Source organism: Delphinapterus leucas, chromosome 1 (genome assembly GCF_059928025.1).
Source record: "Delphinapterus leucas isolate spDelLeu-1000000601 "Yukka" chromosome 1, BTC_Dleu_Yukka2, whole genome shotgun sequence".
In the NCBI taxonomy this organism is placed as follows: domain Eukaryota; kingdom Metazoa; phylum Chordata; class Mammalia; order Artiodactyla; family Monodontidae; genus Delphinapterus; species Delphinapterus leucas.
The window spans coordinates 189,803,065-189,824,484 of record NC_143129.1 but is presented as its reverse complement, the minus strand read 5'-3'; the positions used below and the strand labels follow the sequence as shown (position 1 = coordinate 189,824,484).

Here is a 21,420-nt window from a genome sequence, read left to right as displayed (position 1 = left end):
CCAAGTTAATCTCCGAAATCGAGACAGCACAAGTCCAAAGGGCGATGGACAGCAGTCAAGCCCTTCCTGGGTCACAGCTGCTTTAACAAAACCCGAGCAGTGAGGGCAAATCCCCAGGGCGCGGGACAACTCCACCACGAGACACCCGCAGGCTTCCCTGGCGTGGGAAGGTATACCCTGACAGATTTAAGAATAAAATGATGTGTCTGAAATTCGCTGTAAAACAACCAAGGAGGGAAACAGGGGAGAGCACAGAAGAACAAGTTTGGTCATGAGTTGGTAATTGCTTTAGTTTGGTGATGGAGTTCCTTATACTATTTGTTAACTTATTATGTATTTCAATTTTCCATTAGAATAGTTTCTGCTTAAATGTTAGAGACCTTGAATCTTGATTTAAAATCCAAATGTACAGAGAAAACCAGGAAAATCTGAATATCGTCTGGGTATCTGATGACAAGGGGCTGCTGCTCTTTCATTCGGTGCCATAATGAAACTGAAGTCCTTAACCGTGAGAAATGCTTCTTACTTATGAGTGAAATGATATGATTTGGGGACTTCCTTTAAAACACTCTGATAGGAAGAAAGGAGATTAAACAAAACTAGCAGAATTCTGTTAGAGCTGGATGATTTCATAATAGTCTGCCTGTAATCTATGTTTGAACATTCTCTTAATAAATTTTTTTAAAAGTCATTACTTCTTGGTATTGTCTGACTACATTGCAAGTATGTATGAAATCTGTTATATATCTCTTAGTTTTAAAGATATAGGAGCACAGGGATCTCACAAGCAGATTGTGTTGTATTTTGACATGGATCACGCTGCCACGTTAGCTGGTTGTCTGTGAGAAAGAGACAATCCCCAAAATTCTCAAATTTGTCTGAACAACTGAATGGTTGACCATGGAGGCTGGTATGTTTCAAAAGTGACAAAAAATTAAGTTTTGATGAAACATTACGTCAGCTTCTAAGAAGTAGCAGATATCAGAAAATTCAATACAAAGTAAACCATAACTAGTTCTTAATATGGGTGACCAGCTGGTAATGGAGAATAACAGAGGAAACCTAGTTACACACAAAATTCCCGTCTGCCTCTGGATTAAAGTATCCAGCAAATTTTTACACGTTACTTTAAAACTGACATGTGTGTGTGACATTTTACTAGAATGCAATGATTTAAATAGTCTGTCCCCAACATCTAAGATACCTCACAAGATTTTCCTGTATCTCAATTTTCTGATGCAAATTTTAAAAGAAAACTCACAGCCCCTCAGTTAAGTGTTTACTGATAATGCACACATAAGACACTTCTATTTTTCACATTTTACATTTATGGACAATGTAGTACATACTCTTCTTCTAAATTACTGTTTAACTCCAATTTAAGCATATCCCCTTAAAGCACTAGGACAATGTAAAAAATGTAATCATTCTTACCAGAACTAAATTTATACAACGATCGTACATTAGTTTTGTAAACAGAAATAAAAAAGATACAGGATATAATCTATACATAAAGTGAATTTACTTATTAGCCTTACAAAGGTCTGATCACTACGAGGCCCCCAGCTGATGTTCTGTAAGAGGGAAGAAGAGTCTCACTTCCATTTACGACCTTTTGAAAATAAAGGTTCTTGTACTTTTCAAATCACAACAGAACCTACACATAACTTCATAAAGTCACTGATAGTCAAACGCCACATACACTCAAACTGAATTTCTGGAAACCCATGTGTCATTTTAGGAAATCCACGCTAAACCCAGACATCACGGCAGTGGAAAAGCCCCCAAGATGGTGCCATGCTGATGTCCGGTCTGATGCCCTGTGAATGGTTCCAACACCACTGCAGCACGTGCTTTCCTGATTTCCCAAGACCCAAAGCCAGTCCTTGAGTGAGTGGGGTCATAATAGGGTTAAATGCATCCAAAGGGATTTACTGCCTAACAAAAAAATCAAATATGTACCGGGACTTCCCCTAGTGGTCCAGTGGCTAGGACTTGGCACTTTCACTGCTGGGCTCGGGTTTGATCCCTGGTCGGGGAACTAAAATCCTCCAAGATGCGAAGCGCAGCCCAAAAAATAAAATTTAAAAAATCAACCATGTGCCTGAGAACAACAGGAAAGTACTCCAGCCCCATGGACAGATTGCAGAGAGCACAAAAAGTAAAAAACATATCTTTTGTAAGCCAGCTCCATCCTCCCTCCACAGAGATGTGCCTCATCAGGCAGGCAGCAGTATCAACAGCCACAAATCCCACCGTCTGCTCCTCTGAACCCATCACTCAGAAGGCACTACTTAGTTTTACCATCATTTGCAAACTATTTATGGTTGCTACGCAATGTCACATTTGAAAATTACTATAAAGAATTTGCATTTCAGGGCTTCCCTGGTGGTGCAGTGGTTAAGAATCCAACTGCCAATGCAGAGGACGTGGGTTCCAAGCCCTGGTCCAGGAAGATCCCACATGCCACGGAGCAACTGAGCCCGTGTGCCACAACTACTGAGCCTGCACTCGAGCCTGTGTGCCACAACTACTGAGGCCTGCGCACCTAGAGCCCATGCTCCGCAACAAGAGAAGCCACCGCAATGAGAAGCCCGCGCACCACAATGAAGAGCAGCCCCTGCTCACCGCAACTAGAGAAAGCCCGCACGCAACAGAGAAGACCCAACGCAGCCAAAAATAAATAATAAATATATTTATATAAAAAAAGAATTTACATTTCAGAACACATTAAAACATCTGATAAGAAGTACGTTACTGAAAGCAAAGTTGCAAACATACTGTTATTGTGCTGAATAATTTAAAACCCAGACTTATTTTATTTAAGCTATCATACGAATACTGTTTTGTGCCTGTTAAGAAAAATTCTTGAACTAGAAGGGAACGTGAATCTCAATCCACCTCACATTTCTAGCTAACAAAGTACCGGAGCAGGCCTAGAAGACCCAGGGGCCCTGGCAGCACGGACAGTGGGAGCCAAGGGAGCCCGAGCGGGCAGTGCTGCGGGGGGCGGGTGGGGGCGCAGGGAAGGCAGAGACCACCCGCTGCCCAGCTCCGTGCTGCCCAGGGCCCACCTCTGCCGGCTGGCACCTGCCTAGGGGTGGCAGGAATGTGCTTTCCGCCCCCCCCCCCAATTCCCAGCATCTCCCAGCCCCGCCCCAACACGCAGCCCCTGCCGCATCTCTGCGTCTCCTCCACCGCAAGCCAGACGCAGCTCAGGCTCCCCTACTTCCTTCGAGGCTGTGGGATTCTGTCTTCCCACCTGAAGGCAGCAGCCAAGGTTTGTCCATGACGTGAAAAGTGGGCCACGAGAGAGAAACCCCTACGGACGGGACGCATAACTACACCCTTGCTGACAGTGGGAGAGATGTCCTAAGCGACAGCCCAGGGAGCCGAGGTCTTGTTCTACATGAGCAGAGCTGCCCTAAACTGCTCCTCTCAAAACCGTCAATTCAGACAGCCTACAGCTAGCATCTCCCCACAAAAGTTACAGAAAGTAAAAGCATGACTCATACTCATCAAAGTATATTAATTTCTTCTGAATATGTCTTGACTTTTGCAAAACAGCTCTGTGATTCTTCGACACCCAACATCTCTGCTGAGCGGTTCTGCTGCAGGAAACGGGGCAGCCTGTCTGCGTTCCGACCAGGCGTGGCACCCAGGCCGAGTCCGGGAACTGGGGCCATTCTCCCTTTATCAGCAGTGCTCTTGGTTTCGCTCTACAAACCCCTTATTTGTCTTCCTCACCCCTGTCTACCGAGCATCTGCTGTGGACAGAAGACGCTGTGGCTCCATCCCCCAAGACCAGAGTCTAAACAAACGACAGACGAGGCCAACCTCACAAGCCGGCTCAGAAAAGTCTATAGGGTCTCACCACTTGGATTCCTGACTGCTTCAAAATCACATAAAAGGTGATTCACAATATACTCTGAGGTCACAGCTGACTTAGGACCCCTTGCCGTGTAATGTCACATGTGTCCTCACCACCCTCTAGGAGGAGGTTCAACCGATTGTCCACACAGTAAACAGGAGGAAAAGGAGTCACGACCTACCCGAGGTTCACAGTCACAAACAGCATTGGCCACGGTTCTGATTCAGGCCAGCTCCAGAGTTAACCATGCAGGCCCTCTAAGCAATCTGGCTAGAAATGGTCAAGGGACCACAGAAAGAAATTTCACTCCCTTAATCACCTGCTCCCACACGTCATTCCAGGAGGACAAGCTCTCCGACAACGATGCAATGGAAGTTAACACCTGGACATGGCCTTCTGCCCCAGCTGGGGGGAGCAGTGTTTTCTTCCTAATGGAGGTATCCCACCAGGGGCAAGAGATCTTAGGTTCTCCACTTCTAGAGGCAGCATCTTAAAACCACTCTACCCACCAAAAAAAATTTTTTTTAATGTAAATTGGTGCAGTCACTATGGAAAACAGTATGGAGGAGGTTCCTTACAAAACTAAAACTGGAGTTGCCGTACGATCCAGCAATCTCACCCCTGGGCATGTATCCGGAGAAAACTCTTAATTCGAAAAGATACATGCACCTCAACGTTCATAGCAGCACTATTCACAATAGCCAAGACATGAAAGCAACCTAAGTGTTGCTTAGGAACACTTAGGAATGGATAAAGAAGATGTGGTGTATATATACCATGGAATACTGCTCAGCCATAAAAAAGAACGAAATAATGCCATTTGCAGCAACATGGATGGGCCTAGAGATCATACTAAGTGAAGTCAGACAGAGGAAGACAAATGTCATATGATGTCACTTATATGTGGAATCTAAAATATGACACAAATGAGTTTATTTATGAAACAGAAACAGACTCACAGACATAGAAAAGAAACTTATACCAAAGGGGAAAGGGGATGAGAAGGGATATATTAGTAGTTTGGGATTAGCAGATGCAAACTACTATATATAAAACAGGTGAACAACAAAGACCTACTGTACAGCACAGGGAACTATATTTAATATTCTGTAATAAACCATAATGGAAAAGAATATGAAAACGAATATGTATATACAACTGAATCACTTGCTGTACACCAGAAACTAACATAACATTGTAAATCAACTGTATTTCAATTAAAAGAAATTAAAAGTGCTTTGACCATTAGCTCGAAAATTGAATGTCATTAGTTCCGGTGAGCTGTGATTCAGGTTTACGAGTTGCCAGGTGTCACCTCCAGGCCCCAGGCTCATAGGACCCAGTGCCTAACTCATCTCAGCTCCTACCCATCTCCTCCAATCAGCTCATTGCGCTAAGCAGGCGCTGTTCGATACAAGTACAACGGGAGCCGCACGAGGAATTAATTTTCCATCAGCCATATTAAAAAAGTAAAAAGAGACATGGTTACATTAATTTTAATAGTATACTTACTTAATCCAACCAAAAACGTTATTTCAACATGTAATCGATATAGAACAATTGTAAGTAGGCTATTTTGCACTCATTTGTTGCACTAAGTTTTCCTTGTTTTGTTTTTCTGGTGGAGCCATGCGGCATGCAGAATCTTCCCTGACCAGGGATCGAACCTGTGCTCCCTGATTTGGGAGTCCTAACCACTGGACTGCCAGGCAAGTCCACACTAAATTTTTCAAGTGCAGGGTGTATTTATAGTTCAATTTGGGCGAGCCTCATTTCCAGTGCTCACCAGCTATTGTAGTGGCCAGCACAGCACTGGGCCCTTCTCATCTCTTCACTCACACAGCAGGCACCCAACTAGAGGCTGCCTGACCCACTTCAGTATCCTCCTAAAGGAACAGGAACTAGGCTCTCCCCACATGGAACTAACCCGTCTCCCAGCTCAGACACTGAGCAAGATGAGGTGGTCTTACCTGACCCCAGTATCACCTCCCCTACGTCGCCTTACAGATCAGCTCGCTCACCTACCGGATGCTGGCAATTAGGAGTGACAGCAGAAATCACAGTGGGAGGCACGAGGTCCTTTGCAAGTGGCAGCTCAGAGAGTGGGATGGGAAGACAGGGCTGAGCCAGTGCTGGACAGCAGGTGTGAGTTACCCTCACCCAGGTCGCCTTTCCCTCTGGAGTCACAGGAAACGGCCAGTGACCCTTTCTCCTGAATCCTTCTGTCTGATGCACTAAAAAACCCATCTGTTCTTCCGTCCTGTTCTCCCTCTACAGCTGACCTTGCTTCCCAGGTTGAACACAGAGCCTAGTACATACCCCTTCAAACCCGTTGAGGCCACACAGGAAGTCCCACTTGAAGGATTTCAGAGCCAAACTTCATACATAATTGATGCTATCCGAGAAGTGAACGGCACACACCTAGTAGGAAGGTCTAACTGGGAAAGGTGGCAGGGACTGGACATCAACTGCACAAAACAGAGGCACCTCTGAGAGGCTGTAACCCTCAAGTTTGGGGGAAACTCTGCTCTCAGCTGTGCCACTTGCACTCCAGTACGCAGACGTAATCTTTGCTTTCACACTCACTTCCTGCAAACTACGATGAGCACAACTGGGTCTCCCACGTGCCTCTGCAGGTCCAGCCGGCCTGCGCAGGACCGGCTGGCAGAGGCTATGTGGCTGCACCTGGCTGCGGGCCGCACTTCTGACTTCCAGGCCCCACTCTCAGTACCAGGTGGCCTCCACCGAGTTGACAATCCCTCTGTGCCTCTGAAGTTTGGTCTGAAAGTGGACACAGTAACACTACCTACCTCACGTGCTATGAGGCCTCAATGAGAATCCACATAAGGTCCTTAAAACCTGACTGAACCACAGCAAATGTCACTAAATCGAACTTGTTACAAAAGCAGTAATAGGGTTTTCCACTTGAAATGATTTAAGTAACAGAAAACTTCTCCCTCACCTGTCACTCTTCCGACCCAGTCAGTGGAACAGGCCCTCCGCACAAACGAAAAATACGGACGGCGGCAGCCACCAGCGTGATACAGGGGTTCAGCAGGTAGAGGCAGGGCCTGCTCCTATGCTAATTGCTCGTTTAGCTTAAAAAATATCTTTATTGAAGGTAAATAACACAATAAACAATTACAATTTGATACACTCTGACATATTATACACCTATGAAACCACCACCTCAGTTAAGGTAATGAACACATCTACACTCCCAAAAGTCTCCTTGTGTCCCTCTGTAACCCCACCCCCGACGCCTAGGCAACCACGAATCGGCTTTCTGTCACTACACGTAAGTTTGCATCTTCTAGAGTTTTATATACGTGGAATCATACAGTATGTACTTTTCTGTGGTCTGGCTTCGCTCCCTCAGCATGGTTACTTTGAGATGCATCCATGCTTGTTGTTGCATGGATGTCTGCCCTCGTTTCTCTTGGGTAAACACCTAGGAGTGGAAAGGCTGGATCATACACGGCAAGCATACGTTTAACCTATTAGGAAACTGCTGAACTGTTTTCAACACGGTTGCACCATTTTTCATGCCCACCATCAGTGCATGAGAGTCTGGCGCCTGCACACCCTCGGCAGCAAGTGGTATGGTCAGTCTTTTCCATTTTAGCCACTGTAATAGGTGGTTAGTGGTGTCTCGTGTGTTTTTTTAATAAATTTATTTTATTTTATTTATTTTATTTTTGGCTGCGTTGGGTCCTTGTTGCTGCACGCGGGCCCCTCTCTGGTTGCGGCGAGCGGGGGCCACTCTCCACTGTGGTGCACAGGCTTCTCACTGTGGTGGCCTCTCCCGTTGGGAGACGGGCTCTAGGCGTGCGGGCTTCAGTAGTTGTGGCACACAGGCTTAGTTGCTCCGCGGCATGTGGGATCCTCCCAGACCAGGGCTCAAACCCGTGTCGCCTGCACTGGCAGGCAGACTCCCAACCACTGAGCCACCAGAGAAGCCCCTTGACATGGACCATTTTTAAAGTCATTATTGAATTTTGTTACAATATTGCTCCTGTTATGGTTTTTTGCCACAAGCCATGTGGGATCTTAGCTCCCCAACCAGGGATCCAACCCACACTCCCTGCATTGAAAGGCGAAGTCCTAACCACTGGATGGCCAGGGAAGTCCCCTCGTTGTGGTTTTAATTTGCATCTCCCTGATGGCTAATGAGTTTTCACGTGCTCATCTGCCACCTCTCTATATTCTCTGGTGAAGTCTCTGTTCAAATCACTTGCTTTTTTTTCAGGTTGTTGTTTTCTTAATATTGAATTGTAAGAGTTCTTTACTTATTCTAGACATAAGTTATGTAGAAAACGTGTGATCGGCTAGTATTTTCTGCCAGCCTGTGGCTTGTCTTTTCATTCTCTTAACAGTGTCTTTGAAGGAGGAGATATTTTTAAATTTGATGAAGTCCAATTTATAAATGTTCTCTTTAATGAACTGTGTCTTTGATGTCATTAAGAAATCCTTGCCTAACCCAAAGTCTCAACGATTTTCTGTTTTCTTTTAGATGTTTTCTAGTGTTAGGTTGTGTCTGATTCATTTTGAGAGTTAATTTTTGTCTATGGAGTCAAGTTCACCTTTTACATATGGATACCGAACTGGTCAAGCACCTAATTCATTCGTTTTAGTTTTGTTTTTCAATTTAAAATTATTTCAGGGACTTCCCTGGTGGTGCAGTGGTTAGGAAGCCGCCTGTCAATGCAGGGGACATGGGTTCGAGCCCTGGTCCGGGAAGATCCCACATGCCGCGGAGCAACTAAGCCCGTGTGCCACAACTACTGAGTCTGTGCTCTCTAGCCCGCGAGCTACAACTACCGAGCCCGCGAGCCACAACTACTGAAGCCCACGTGCCTAGAGGCCGTGCTCTGCAACAAGAGAAGCCACCGCAATAAGAAGCCCACGGACCACAATGAAGAGTAGCCCCTGCTCGCCGCAACCAGAGGAAGCCTGGGCGCAGCAACGAAGACCCAAAGCAGCCAAAAAATAAATAAAATTTTTAATAAATAAATATAAAAAAATAAATAATTTCAACTTACAAAGAGTTGCAAGAATAATAAAAAGAACTGGATACCCTTGCCCAGATTCACCACCAACACTGTGACACATTTATTGCCCCCATTCCATACAAACGTACTGGAATTTTTTTCTGAATTGTGTGGCCTCACCTTTATCTGTATGATCTGCTGGTATTCCAACCAAGATTTATTTTGCAAAAGGGGCTCTTCTGCTTTCTACTGAAAGAAGCTGGAGAAATACTGCTCTTGTCCAGAATGTGGACCATCATCTCTGGGACCTTAGCCCTTCGTGCTGAACACTGACTGGATGAAGACTTTGAAGAGAAAACCCTTCTCTGGATCAATGTGTTTGAAAACAACTTTGGGCTTAAAAATGAGAGATGGGCAAAACTGTAACAAAAACCAGGTTCTTAAAAAAAAGAAACCCTGAAGAAATTTAAATATTGTACTTTAAAAACTGGTAAGAATCAATTACGTCAAAATTACCTTAATTCAGAAGTGCTTCTGGTCTGGTCTCCAAAACATGTAAAATTGTCTGCAACAGAGAAAAGGCTGTATTTGCATTGATTCAGGTTGCGAGGCACAATATTCCATACATTTTAAGAAGCACATAATTCCGCCCCTTCCCCATCACCATTTCTTGCCCCCAAATCATTTTACTTATTAGTACTTTGTATTAACTTAGTGGTAAGTTTTTCAGTGTGGAAAAGAAGAAATCTGATCTCAATTTCTTTAAAAAAAAAAAAAAGAAAAATCCTTAGAAATGCCTCAGGGAAAATACCTTGAATTAAACTGAAAAGCATCAGGGGGAAGGGGTGTTTAGAATCCTGTTACTACAAAAATTATAGTAACAGCAACAGAAAAAAAACACTGCAATTCAAGAAGCTTCTAAGAGTAACCTTCCCCAGACTTTCCCATCTGGCCCACAGAGGATCTCATGTGAATGTCAAAGAAGCCACAGGCTGACTGTTCCCTAAGTGCAGGCAAGTCAACCTGGGCACATCTCCAGCCCATCCCTCTGGCCCAGCCCAGCTGCTGCAGTGCCGTCCAAAGATGTGGCCCTGGGTGTCCAGAAGGCCAGAGCGGCAGACACAGCAACAAGCCTCTGGACTTGCCTCTCGTCACACTGCAGCCAGTGTGAAAAAATATTTACTTCTAGATTTCTTCTGAAATACCTGCTTGCTCTTTCCCAGAAACTAAGTTTCAATACACTTAAAGATGTTCTGGTAATCTCTCCAAAATACTCTGTGGAAAGGCCGCTTTTGGACATTTCACAGGTTACCTCTTGCCAACTGATCAATTCTCTACTATGTCTACAAACTCAGTGCATGCCTCTAACCTGGGGGTCAGGAGAGGCATCAACAAGCTGACGTCCCCCAGTTGAACTATGAATTCTAAGGCATTTATTTATAACAAAATAGTTTTGTTTTCGAATTATGCTCGAATGCTGCTTATGTTATAAGCAAGCACATACTTTTCTGGCAGTAAAAGTGGGCATGGAAGAAAACAGTGTGGTGGTTCCTCAAAAAGTTAAACACAGAATCACCATACAACCCAGCATTTCTACTTGTAGGTATACATCCGAAAGAACTGAAAACAGGTATTCAATACATGTACACATATGTTCACAGAAGCACTATTCACAACAGCCGAAAGGTGGCAACAGCCCAAGTGTCCATCAACAGGTGAATGGATAAACAAAATGTGGTACACCCACACAATGCAATCTTATTCATCCATAAAAAGGAATGAAGTGCTGCTACACATACAACATGGGTTACACTACGTGAAGAAGCCAGACACAAAAGGTCACATGTTGTATGATTCTGTTTATGTGAAATATCCAGAACACGCAAATCCACGGAGACAGGATGCAGTAGCTGCCAGGGGCTCTGTGTGCAATGGACAACCGCTCGGTGGATACAGGGATACTTCTGGGGTGACAAAAATGCTCTGGCACTAGGTAGAGGTAGTGGCGGCACAGCACTGTGAATTACTGAAATGCCACTGAATTGTTCACTTTAAAATGGTTTTGTTATATGAATCTTACCTCGGGGTGGGGGAAAGAGTAAGTGCTGTTAAAGGTACTTGAAAAAACCAAACCAAACTAAACCAAACCAGTGGGTGTGGAAGAAGGTGGAGACAGGGGCAAACTACGGCTCTCGCCCCCATGAACCCTCTGAGCCGGGCTCCCAGGAGTGTACACCCAAGGCTTCAGGAAGCCATCAAACTGAAAGCCGGGGAATCTCAACCTTGGCACAACTGACGGGTTTTTTTACATTTATTATTTTATTTATTTATTTATTATTTTCGGTGCATTGGGTCTTCGTTGCTGCGCACGGGCTTCCTCTAGTTGCAGTGAGCGGGGACTACTCTTCGTTGCGGTGCGCGGGCTTCTCACTGCGGTGGCTTCTCTTGTTGTGGAGCACGGGTTCTAGGCGCGCGGGCTGCAATAGCTGTGGCACGTGGGCTTCAGTAGTTGTGGCTTGCGTGCTCTAGAGCGCAGGCTCAGTAGTTGTGGTGCACGGGCTTAGTTGCTCCATGGCAGGTGGGATCTTCCCGGAACAGGGCTTGAACCCGTGTTCCCTGCATTGGCAGGCGGATTCTTAACCACTGTGCCACCTGGGAAGCCCCACAACTGACATTTTAGAGTGGCTTGTTCTCTGTGGTGGGGGCCGTCCTGTCTTCTGTAGGATATTCAGCAGCTGGCCGGCCTCAGCATCCCCTTCCCCAGCTGTGACAACCCCAAATTTCCAGACACCACTAGATGTCACATGGGGAGAGCAATACTAATCCCAGGTGAGAGACACTCCTTTAAGGTAACTGTCACAATCACCCCAATCTCCAAATGTAAGTCCTTTCACGTATTTTCCACATCAAGAGACAGACAGAAGAAAGTAAAATAGAAAAATGTATCATTGTTTGCTCTAATTCAAAGGCCTAGACTGCCTTGTGGCTCAAGGCATGAAACAAAGTTCAAGCTCTCTATTCTTTGGAAGAGAAGACAGGGAGCTAACTCCCAGAGGGCACTGACCCTCCAGCTCACAGAGGATGCTGGGAGCACCGCCAAACCACCTCCCCCTGATTCACATGGACAGCTGTCTGGACTCACTTCTGGCTAAAAATAAGACCCAAGTGGGGTTCTTTTTCTGACTGCCCAGCCCACAGAACCCAGCACAGAGAACAAGACCATTGTCTTAGACAGCAGCACACATTCATGTGATCCTAAACTTGGGGTACCACTTTTACAGAAAATCAGAAAACCAGGGATTTAAAAAACCAAAGGCTACATTTTACAAAGCTACCACACCTACTAGAGGCAAAAGGTACAGTGGCAAGTGAGTCCCACCTTTAGACCCCTAAGGGCTGAGCACACTAGACTGATGAGCCTGGCTGACGGGTTTCCTGGGCCCACAGGGGAGGGGGCAGCGCATGGCCAGACAGTCAGGAGAAAAGATGGTTCTCAGGCAGCAGGCTGGCAGGGAGGATGCTCCATGGTTACTCTGAAGCCCAGCCACGAGGGGTGCTGTTACAGAGTGGAAGTAAGGGGTGGCATGAGTACATGCTGAATTTTACTCTGTTTAACGTTCTTAGAAAGAGACCCAGTTAGAAAGAGAAGTTGGAGGAAGATACAAACATAAAATTCAAGAAAAAGGTACAACCGTTTATAGACCAATTTTTAGTCTAATTTTAAATATGTGAAATAAAATTCACATCATATATTTAAACAGAGTAACAACAACTCTTTCATGATTTTTATGAGCAAACCAAACACTTTCAATATTCCAAATAAACAGCGCCTCGCCTACCCCAACACTGCTTTTAGACCATCTTCCTTTGGCCGGTGGCGGCCTCCTGGAAGGAGGGCATGAGCCCTGCATCCCTCCCTCTTATCCTCTGTACACGGTCTGCCTATGCAAACCCGTTCAGCACAGAGCTTCCAGACCACTCCCTCACAGAGGGACCAGACAGCCGCACACCACACCCTCCCTGCCCAGTACTGCCTTCAGGCTGCCTCTGGCTGCACCTCAAACACTAGTCTTTGAAGTCTACCCAATACCTTGGCTTAATTTTAAGTGATGTATGGGTCAAATCCCTTGAACATCCATTCACTCAACAACTATTTCCATGCCTATAATGTGAGATAGTGTGCTAACGCTGAAAACAACATGTCAACAACCAGGTATGTGAGCCACCTACATGGGTCTTACAGTCTAGTGGAGAAAGCATGAAAAATTATCCTATGAGGTACAGAGAGAAAAAAAGAGAGAGGGACTGTACCAATACAAACTAAACTAATAAAAATCTAGAAGGGCTACTTTCTACAGACCTCCAATTATAAAATAAGACATGGCATGTAATATACAGCATAAGGAATATGGTCAGTAATATCGTGATAGCTTTTGTATGGGGACAGAAGGTTACTAGACTTATCGTGGAGATCATTTCATATCGTATGCAAGCGTCACACCACTACATACTGCACCTGAAACTAACGTAATATTGTACATCAACGTCCTTCGGTTAAAAGGAAAGGGCTAGTTTCACACAGAGCTGTGTGGTATGGGCACAGTCCTGGAAATGCACGCACAGGCCAGGACCCCAAGGTTCAGAGAGCAGAGCGCTGAAGCAGGTGTGCAGCTGACCCGACCCCGGCTCTGGGGTCAGAGGGAACGGGCCCTGCCCCCAGCCCAGAGAAGCCACTGCACAAAAGCTGGGGTGGACTCCGAGCCATTCTCAGTGGCCAGGGGCACCACAGTCCACTCAAGGCGCTCAAGAGCCAGGGCAGTTCTATTCCCATGATTTTTTTTTTTTTTTTTTTGGCTGCGTTCGGTGTTGGTTGCTACGCGTGGGCTTTTCTCTAGTTGCGGTGAGCGGGGGCTACTCTTCGTTGCGGTGTGCGGGCTTCTCACTGCGGTAGCTTCTCTGGTTGCGGAGCACAGGCTCTAGGCGCACGGTCTTCAGTAGTTATGGCACACGGGCTCTGCAGTTGTGGTGCACGGGCTTAGTTGCTCCGCGGCATGTGGGATCTTTCCCGGACCGGGGATCGAACACGTGTTACCTGCGTTGGCAAGCGGATTCTTAACCACTGCGCCACCAGGGAAGCCATGTTCCCAGGATTTTATTAGGCTAATATCCTTAGAGAAGATTTTAAAAGATGGAATTATTCTATATCAAAGATTAGGCACTTTAAGGCTCCTGATAAGATCAACTAAGCCTATGTTTTGATTCAGTACAGTTGTTAATTTAGCAATATTAAATCTCTCTGTGATGAACTTCTTTGTACACATATAATCTAGTATCATGAGATTTTAAGTATCAAATACTAGCATTTGTATGAGTACTGTTATTCCAACATTTTTCAAAATCTAAAAACTGAGTCCTCTTGAGATATACCTAGAGAATTCCTTTATTGGGGACATTAAAATTTCAAATCAAGCAAAGGTACATCTGTTGGGAATGATTCCTTCTATATCCACATAACCTCACACATGTACCCTGTTATTTGTAATTCTGAGATACCTAAACCCGGACAGAACGGACATAAGGGCATTAATTAGCCTTTATCCTGTTCAGTGTGAACAGTCATACATTTTATCACAAGCTTTAAGGTGTCTGATTATAAGTCCTGCTGCGGGCACTGTGCATGTGTGATATACACACCACTTCATCTTTCTAAACCCTGAAAAAGGCTGAATTCTAGAACACATCCAGTCCTAAGAGTTTTGCATAAAGGACTGGGGGCTTGTAAGAGACAAAGTAAACTTCTCAGTTCTGAATAATTCTCTAGTACAAACCTGTCCTGAAGAGGCAGAATATGAAATGATAACATGAAGGAGGTCCCCTAGCCAAATTTAGGAATAAATCTGAGGGTAAAAAGGAATAATAATTAGGGCTTCCCTGGTGGTGCAGTGGTTGAGAGTCCGCCTGCCGATGCAGGGGACGCGGGTTCATGCCCCGGTCCGGGAAAATTCCACATGCCGCGGAGCAACTGGGCCCGTGAGCCACAACTACTGAGCCTGCGCGTCTGGAGCCTGTGCTCCACAACAAGAGAGGCCACAATAGTGAGAGGCCTGCGCACCGCGATGAAGAGTGGCCCCCACTTGCCACAACTAGAGAAAGCCCTCGCACAGAAACAAAGACCCAACACAGCAAGAATAAATTAATTAATTAATAAACTCCTACCCCCAACATCTTAAAAAAAAAAAAAAAGGTGGGAAGACTGCTCAAGATGTAGTGACCCTCAGGAGACAAGATAACAAAATGTGCAACACGTGACCTTGATTAAACCCTGAATTTGAATAAAGGACATGAAGACATTCTGAAGAAAACTGAAGAAATCTAAATGTGGACTTGGATTACGCATTAGTGAATCAACGTTAAGATTTGGGGTATCACGAAACTACTGTGGATATGTATAAAGGACATCCTTGTTCTTGGGACAGGCTGGAGTTGTAAAGAATAAAGTATCATGACACAACAATCAAATGGTTCACCAAAAAAGCAGAGAGAAAATGTTACAAATTACCGAAATTTGGTGAAAGGTACAGAATGTTCACTGACCTGTTCTTTCAACTTTCTGTAGCTTCAAAAGTTATTCAAAATTAAAAGCTGGGGAAGGGAAATACTACAGCCAACAAAAGGCAAATACAGATTTTAAAAATATGCCCTTGCAGTGATCGAAAGATGGGATGACCTGAAGATAAAGTCAGAGAAAATAACTTATTTTATAACTATTTTTTTGACTTTTCCACTGACCAATACAGTAAGAAAAAGCTTTAGTAGCTGGAAAACTTGGTACAACCTCAAGATTTAATGACTCAATCAATGCAGTTTGATTTTTAAGAGTATACTTTTAAAAAAAGATGAATTAATATTCAACTTTTCATATTTAATTAATTTTTATTCATTTTAACAGTGTTTTAAGTGTTATTTTTCTCAGGCTGGCTAGACGTTTATCAATATGATTCTTTCAAAGGACCAATTTTCAGTTTCACTGATTTTTCCTACTGTATTTCTGCTTTCAGTTTCACAAAATTCTCTCTTACTGTCATTATTTTCTTCCTTGTGCTTGTTTTGAAATCAATGTGCTCTCCTTTTAGTTTCTTAAGGTAGAAGCTTAGATTGGTGAGACCTTTTCTGTTTTCTGTAGTAAGCATTTAATTCTACAGATTTCCCTATAAGCACTGCTTTCACTATGCCCCACAAATGTTGATATGTTTTGTTTTCACTTTCATTCAAATTAAAATTTTCAAGTTTCCCTTATGAGGTCATCTTTAATTTTCAACTACCTGGGGACTTTCCAGACAGTGTTCTGTTACTGTTCTCTAATTTAACTCCACTGCAATCACAGCTACTGTCTAGCCCCTGACAGCTCCAACTGCTGGGTCCTCCTCAAGTCTGGCTTCCATTGATTCCTTTATCTCTTAACAACAGATCACTTTCTGTGTATCACATATAATTTTTCACTGTGCACCAGAGAAAAGCAACAGAAACCAAAGTAAACAGTATCTACACCTACGGACAGGACACCCCTTCTTCTGTGGGGCCATCAGTATGGAAAGTTGAGTCAATCTGCTCTTCAGCTGAGTTGCACGCAGGTTTTGTAATCCTCAGCACGCCACACCCTTCAAATTTCTTCAACAGTAAACTGCCTTCACCTTTACGACACTAGAATACCGTTCTCAAAAATTATTGGCCAAAGAAGAAATATACCCCTCTCAAACCCGCTGCAAGCCGGAAGTGAGGCAGAAACGCAAGTCATCCAACTTCTGCTCAAAATTCAGATTCACATGAAGATGAAAACAAATGTGCAGGCTGCCTCAGTTTGAGGATGAGCCTTCAACTTTATTTTGGCAGAAAGGTGGGTGTTTGCTAAACTGAAAAAAAAAAAAAACCCCAAAAACCAACATACTGCGATAGAATATATAAGGACTCCCCCAAAGTTAACATTCTGCCCCACACGGTACACACAGTCTTTGGCAGAGAACACACCTTGCCCCACACCCACAAAGGCTCCGTTAACCCCGTTTCCTAGGAGGCTGGGGCTCGGCCTTGCTTCCACTCGTGTGTCCAGAGGTTCCTTAATGAATATCTTCAGGTGCTACGTTGGATGTTCTGTACAAAGCTTGGACTTGCCTGTAGAACACTGCCAGCCACATTCCCGGCATCATACCACACAGTGATTTCATACAGTGACACATCAAGAACCTCATGTCTGCACCACCTCCTTCTCATGCACTGTGAAAATGAAAGAACACACTGGGGCTGCAGTTTCCACCATCACAGTCTGGGAACCAGCTCTGTATGAAGGTGCACCAGGGGCAGGAGAGGCGCACAGGAACACTTGTGATGCTCCTACCTAAAACAGTTTTGGCTAACCCTAGCTGCTGAATAATAAGTTTCTAACCATGCTCAGTTTTTTGTTTTTTTAATTAATTAATTTATTTTTGGCTGCGTTGGGTCTTTGTTGCTGCGTGCGGGCTTTCTCTACTTGCGGCGAGCAGGGGCTACTCTTCATTGCGGTGCACGGGCTTCCCATTGCGGTGGCTTCTCTTGTTGCGGAGCACAGGCTCTAGGCACACGGGCTTCAGTAGCTGTGCCTCGCAGGCTCTAGAGCGCAGGCTCAGTAGTTGTGTGGCACACGGGCTTAGTTGCTCCGCGGCATGTGGGGTCTTTCCCGGACCAGGGCTCTAATCCGTGTCCCCGGCATTGGCATGTGGAGTCTTTTTTTTTTTTTTCTTCGGTGTGCGGGCCTCTCACTGCTGTGGCCTCTCCCGTTGCAGAGCACAGGCTCCCGACGCACAGGCTCAGCGGCCATGGCTCACAGGCCCAGCTGCTCCGCGGCATGTGGGATCCTCCCGGACCGGGGCACGAACCCGTGTCCCCCGCACCGGCAGGCGGAACCTCAACCACTGCGCCACCAGGGAAGCCCTCAATTGTTTTTTAAATTATCCTGTATTCTCTTGTGTTCATTAAAAGCTTAAAAAAACACACATTTCACTGTGGTTTCCATATGAGACAGTAAATCTTTGGGGGAAAAGTTATGAGAGAGACTATTTTTTGCAGAAGGGTGGTTAACTATGCAATATGACCTGCAAAGAGTTCCAACTGGGAATGTAAATTGATACAGCCACTATGGAGAACAGTATGGAGGTTCCTTAAAAAAGTAAAAACAGAATTACTGGGCTTCCCTGGTGGCGCAGTGGTTGAGAGTCTGCCTGCCGATGCAGGGGACACGGGTTCGTGCCCCGGTCCGGGAAGATCCCACATGCCGTGGAGCGGCTGGGCCCGTGAGCCATGGCCGCTGAGCCTGCGCGTCCGGAGCCTGTGCTCCGCAACGGGAGAGGCCACAACAGTGAGAGGCCCGTGTACCGCAAAACAAAACAAAACAAAACAATTACTACATGACCCAGCAATCCCAACAATGGGCATATACCTAGAGAAAACCGTAATTCAAAAAGACACATGCGGGGCTTCCCCGGTGGCGCAGTGGTTGAGAATCCGCCTGCCAATGCAGGGGACACAAGTTCGATCCCTGGTCCGGGAAGACCCCACATGACGCGGAGCAACTAAGCCCGTGCACCGCAACTACTGAGCCCACATGCCGCAACTACTGAATTCCACGCCCCTAGAGCTCGTGCTCCACAATGAGAGAAGCCACCGCGATGAGAAGCCAGCGCACTGCAACGAAGAGTAGCCCCTGCTCGCGGCAACTAGAGAAAGCCCACGTGCAGCAACGAAGACCCAACACAGCCAAAAATGAATAAATAAAATAAATAAATTTATTAAAAAGAAAAAAAGACACATGCATCCCAATGTTCACTGCAGCACTATTTACAATAGCCAGCTCATGGAAGAAACCTAAATGTCCATGAACAGAGGAATGGATAAAGAAGATATGGTACATATATACAACGGAATATTACTCAGACATAAAAAGGAACGAAATTGGGTCATTTGCAGAGACGTGGATGGATCTAGAGACTGTCATACAGGGTGAAGTAAGTCAGAAAGAGAAAAACAAAAATCGTATATTAACGCATATATGTGGAACCTAGAAAAATGGTACAGGTGAACCAGTTTGCAGGACAGAAACAGAGACACAGATGTAGAGAACAAACGTATGGACACCACTGGGGGAAAGTGGCGGGGGTGGTGGTGGGATGATTTGGGAGATGGGGATTGACATGTATATACTAATATGTATAAAATGGATAACTAATAAGAACCTGCTGTATAAAAATATAAAATTCAAAAAAACCCCAAAACGAAAAAAGCTCCAACTTTTTCCCCAACTTTGGTTTGCCTAGGAGAATAGCTCAAATTTTGCAATAAAAAACTAACTTTACTATCAAGCACAGTAGTAACTGCTTAACATTTGGCATGTTTTGGGGGGAAGAAGTATGGAAATACAGCCAGGGATACATCAATATGGAAAAATGGATAGAAGCAGCAATCTGCTCAGAGCACTTTAAATCCAATACAGAAACAGAAGGCACAACCGTAACGCTGACAGTCTCCTCCCAGGGCTGCCTATATTTCCAGACTGAAACGACGTGCCAAGCGCCCAGCACAATGACTGAAGAGACACTGAAATCAAGCTACATCATGTTTCAGAACTCCAGGAGCAAAAGTAAGATCCTAAAAGCTTCCAGATGGAAAAAATCGGTGGTATACAAAGGATCAAGAATCAACAGCTCTGAATTCCCAACAGCAACACTGGAAACTGGGAGAAAACAGAGTAATGTCCTGAACTAATTCCAAGCAAGAACTGTATACTCAAAATTATCAATCCTAAGGTCAGAATAAAGACATACAAAGTCTAGGAAGCTACTAAAGGATATTTTCCCCCAACAGGGGAAAAAATAAGGAAGACATCACATCTGGAACTCAGGAGATCCAGAGGAGACATGATTTCCTTCTCTTTCTTTTCTGGACCTTAGATTCGGTGGTTAATGCACTCTTCGATACAGTAATGATATTCCGATACAGTGACCATCCCAGAAGGTCTGACCCACATGGCACTCGCGTGTGTTATCAGGCACTGCTCTGAGCACTGTGCCTACTGTTCCTCTAAGGCCCATAGCAACTTAATGAGCACTTAGGAGTGTACCCTCTATCTTACGGATAGCTAAACTGATAGAGCCTAAGACCCCAAACTAGATTTTAAACATGTATCTCGAAAAAAGACATAGGTCAAATTATTGTTAACCAACCCTAAAATTTATCAGGTACTTACTATACGGCAAACGCTATGCTGCTAAGCGCTTTATACACATCATCTGATTAACTCCTCAATAACCCGACGGATACATACTGTTACCATCATTCCTCGTCATTTCAGCTCTGTGAAATTACAGAAAAGACAGCCCAGGCAAAGAAAGGTCAGTAACTAACTCAAAGCTGAACAAAGAGGCACAGATAGCATTACACCCAGTGAAGGGACTCAAGCCCAGGGGCTTACGCTGGCACTAAACTTACTGTCATTTTAAAATAATAAGTCTGTGTACATTTTTTAAAAAGAAAGAAAATCAGATACAAAAACTAAATTTGCCCCTTTGCTCAGAATGTCCTTTGGCCTCTCTTCCCCTCTGCCAGGAAACAGCACTCAACCTTAGAGACAGAGCTTTATTAAACCTTCCCGACTGCCCCTCTCCCCAACTACCCAGCCTCCCTCCTGTTCTCTGATGCACTGCCATGTTCCCACCGTACTAGGCTGTAAGCAAGGGTTGTGCCTTGCCTTCATCGCTGCTTTGGACACTTTGCTTTGGAGCGGAGGGGTCTGTCGCCACCTTTTCTAAGAGCTGCCCCCATTGTTCCTCCTCCAAACCCTGGTCTTGGGATGGTCCCCTGGCTCCCACTCACCCCAGTCAGAGCTGACCACACCAAGGACAGGTACCCAGCTCAAGTCAGACCAAACAAACTGTATCCCCCAATAATGTGGAACCTGAGACTCAGAGTGCAGTGGGCTCTCTGGGTCTGGAAGTGGGACATGAACTGGAGAGCTGTAGCAGGCCACCCTCCACAGCGTAGACGGAGCAGCAGGAAGAAGAGCAACACTGATGTACAAGAGGGGCACACTCCCCACTACTCCTGTCCCTTCCCAGGGCCTCTGCATTCCAGTCTTATAATTAATTCTTGTTTTTTCTTTTTTTTTTTAATATTTGAATTTTATTTTTTTATACAGCAGGTTCTTATTAGTTATCAATTTTATACATATTGGTGTATATATGTCAATCCCAATCTCCCAATTCATCCCACCCCCCTCCCCCGCTTCCCCCCTCGGTGTCCATACTTTTGTTCTCTACATCTGTGTCTCTATTTCTGCCTGGCAAACCGGTTCGTCTGTACCATTTTTCTAGATTCCACATATATGCGTTAATATACGATATCTGTTTTTCTCTTTCTGACTTACTTCACTCTGCATGACAGTCTCTAGGTCCATCCACGTCTCTACATCTTCTTGTTTTTTCTTAATCTGGAGCTTCAGTTGGTTGGTTTCTTGCAACCAAATAACTCTACTAA

The 21,420-nt window shown here is 44.9% G+C and overlaps 1 protein-coding gene across 5 annotated transcripts in view; it reads right to left on the bottom strand.

Moving 5' to 3' along the window:
* The window catches only part of GNB1 (G protein subunit beta 1), a 92,425-nt gene that overhangs the window by 31,975 nt on the left and 39,030 nt on the right, over window positions 1-21,420 (bottom strand). For 4 of the 5 annotated variants that reach the window (XM_022598335.3, XM_022598334.3, XM_089902058.1 and 1 more), the window contains exon 2: window positions 9,379-9,427. The exons of the other annotated variant lie outside the window; for it this stretch is intronic. The gene's annotated coding sequence lies outside the window, so the exon portion shown is untranslated. The remainder of the gene's footprint in view (window positions 1-9,378; window positions 9,428-21,420) is intronic. 5 annotated transcript variants of the gene reach the window in all.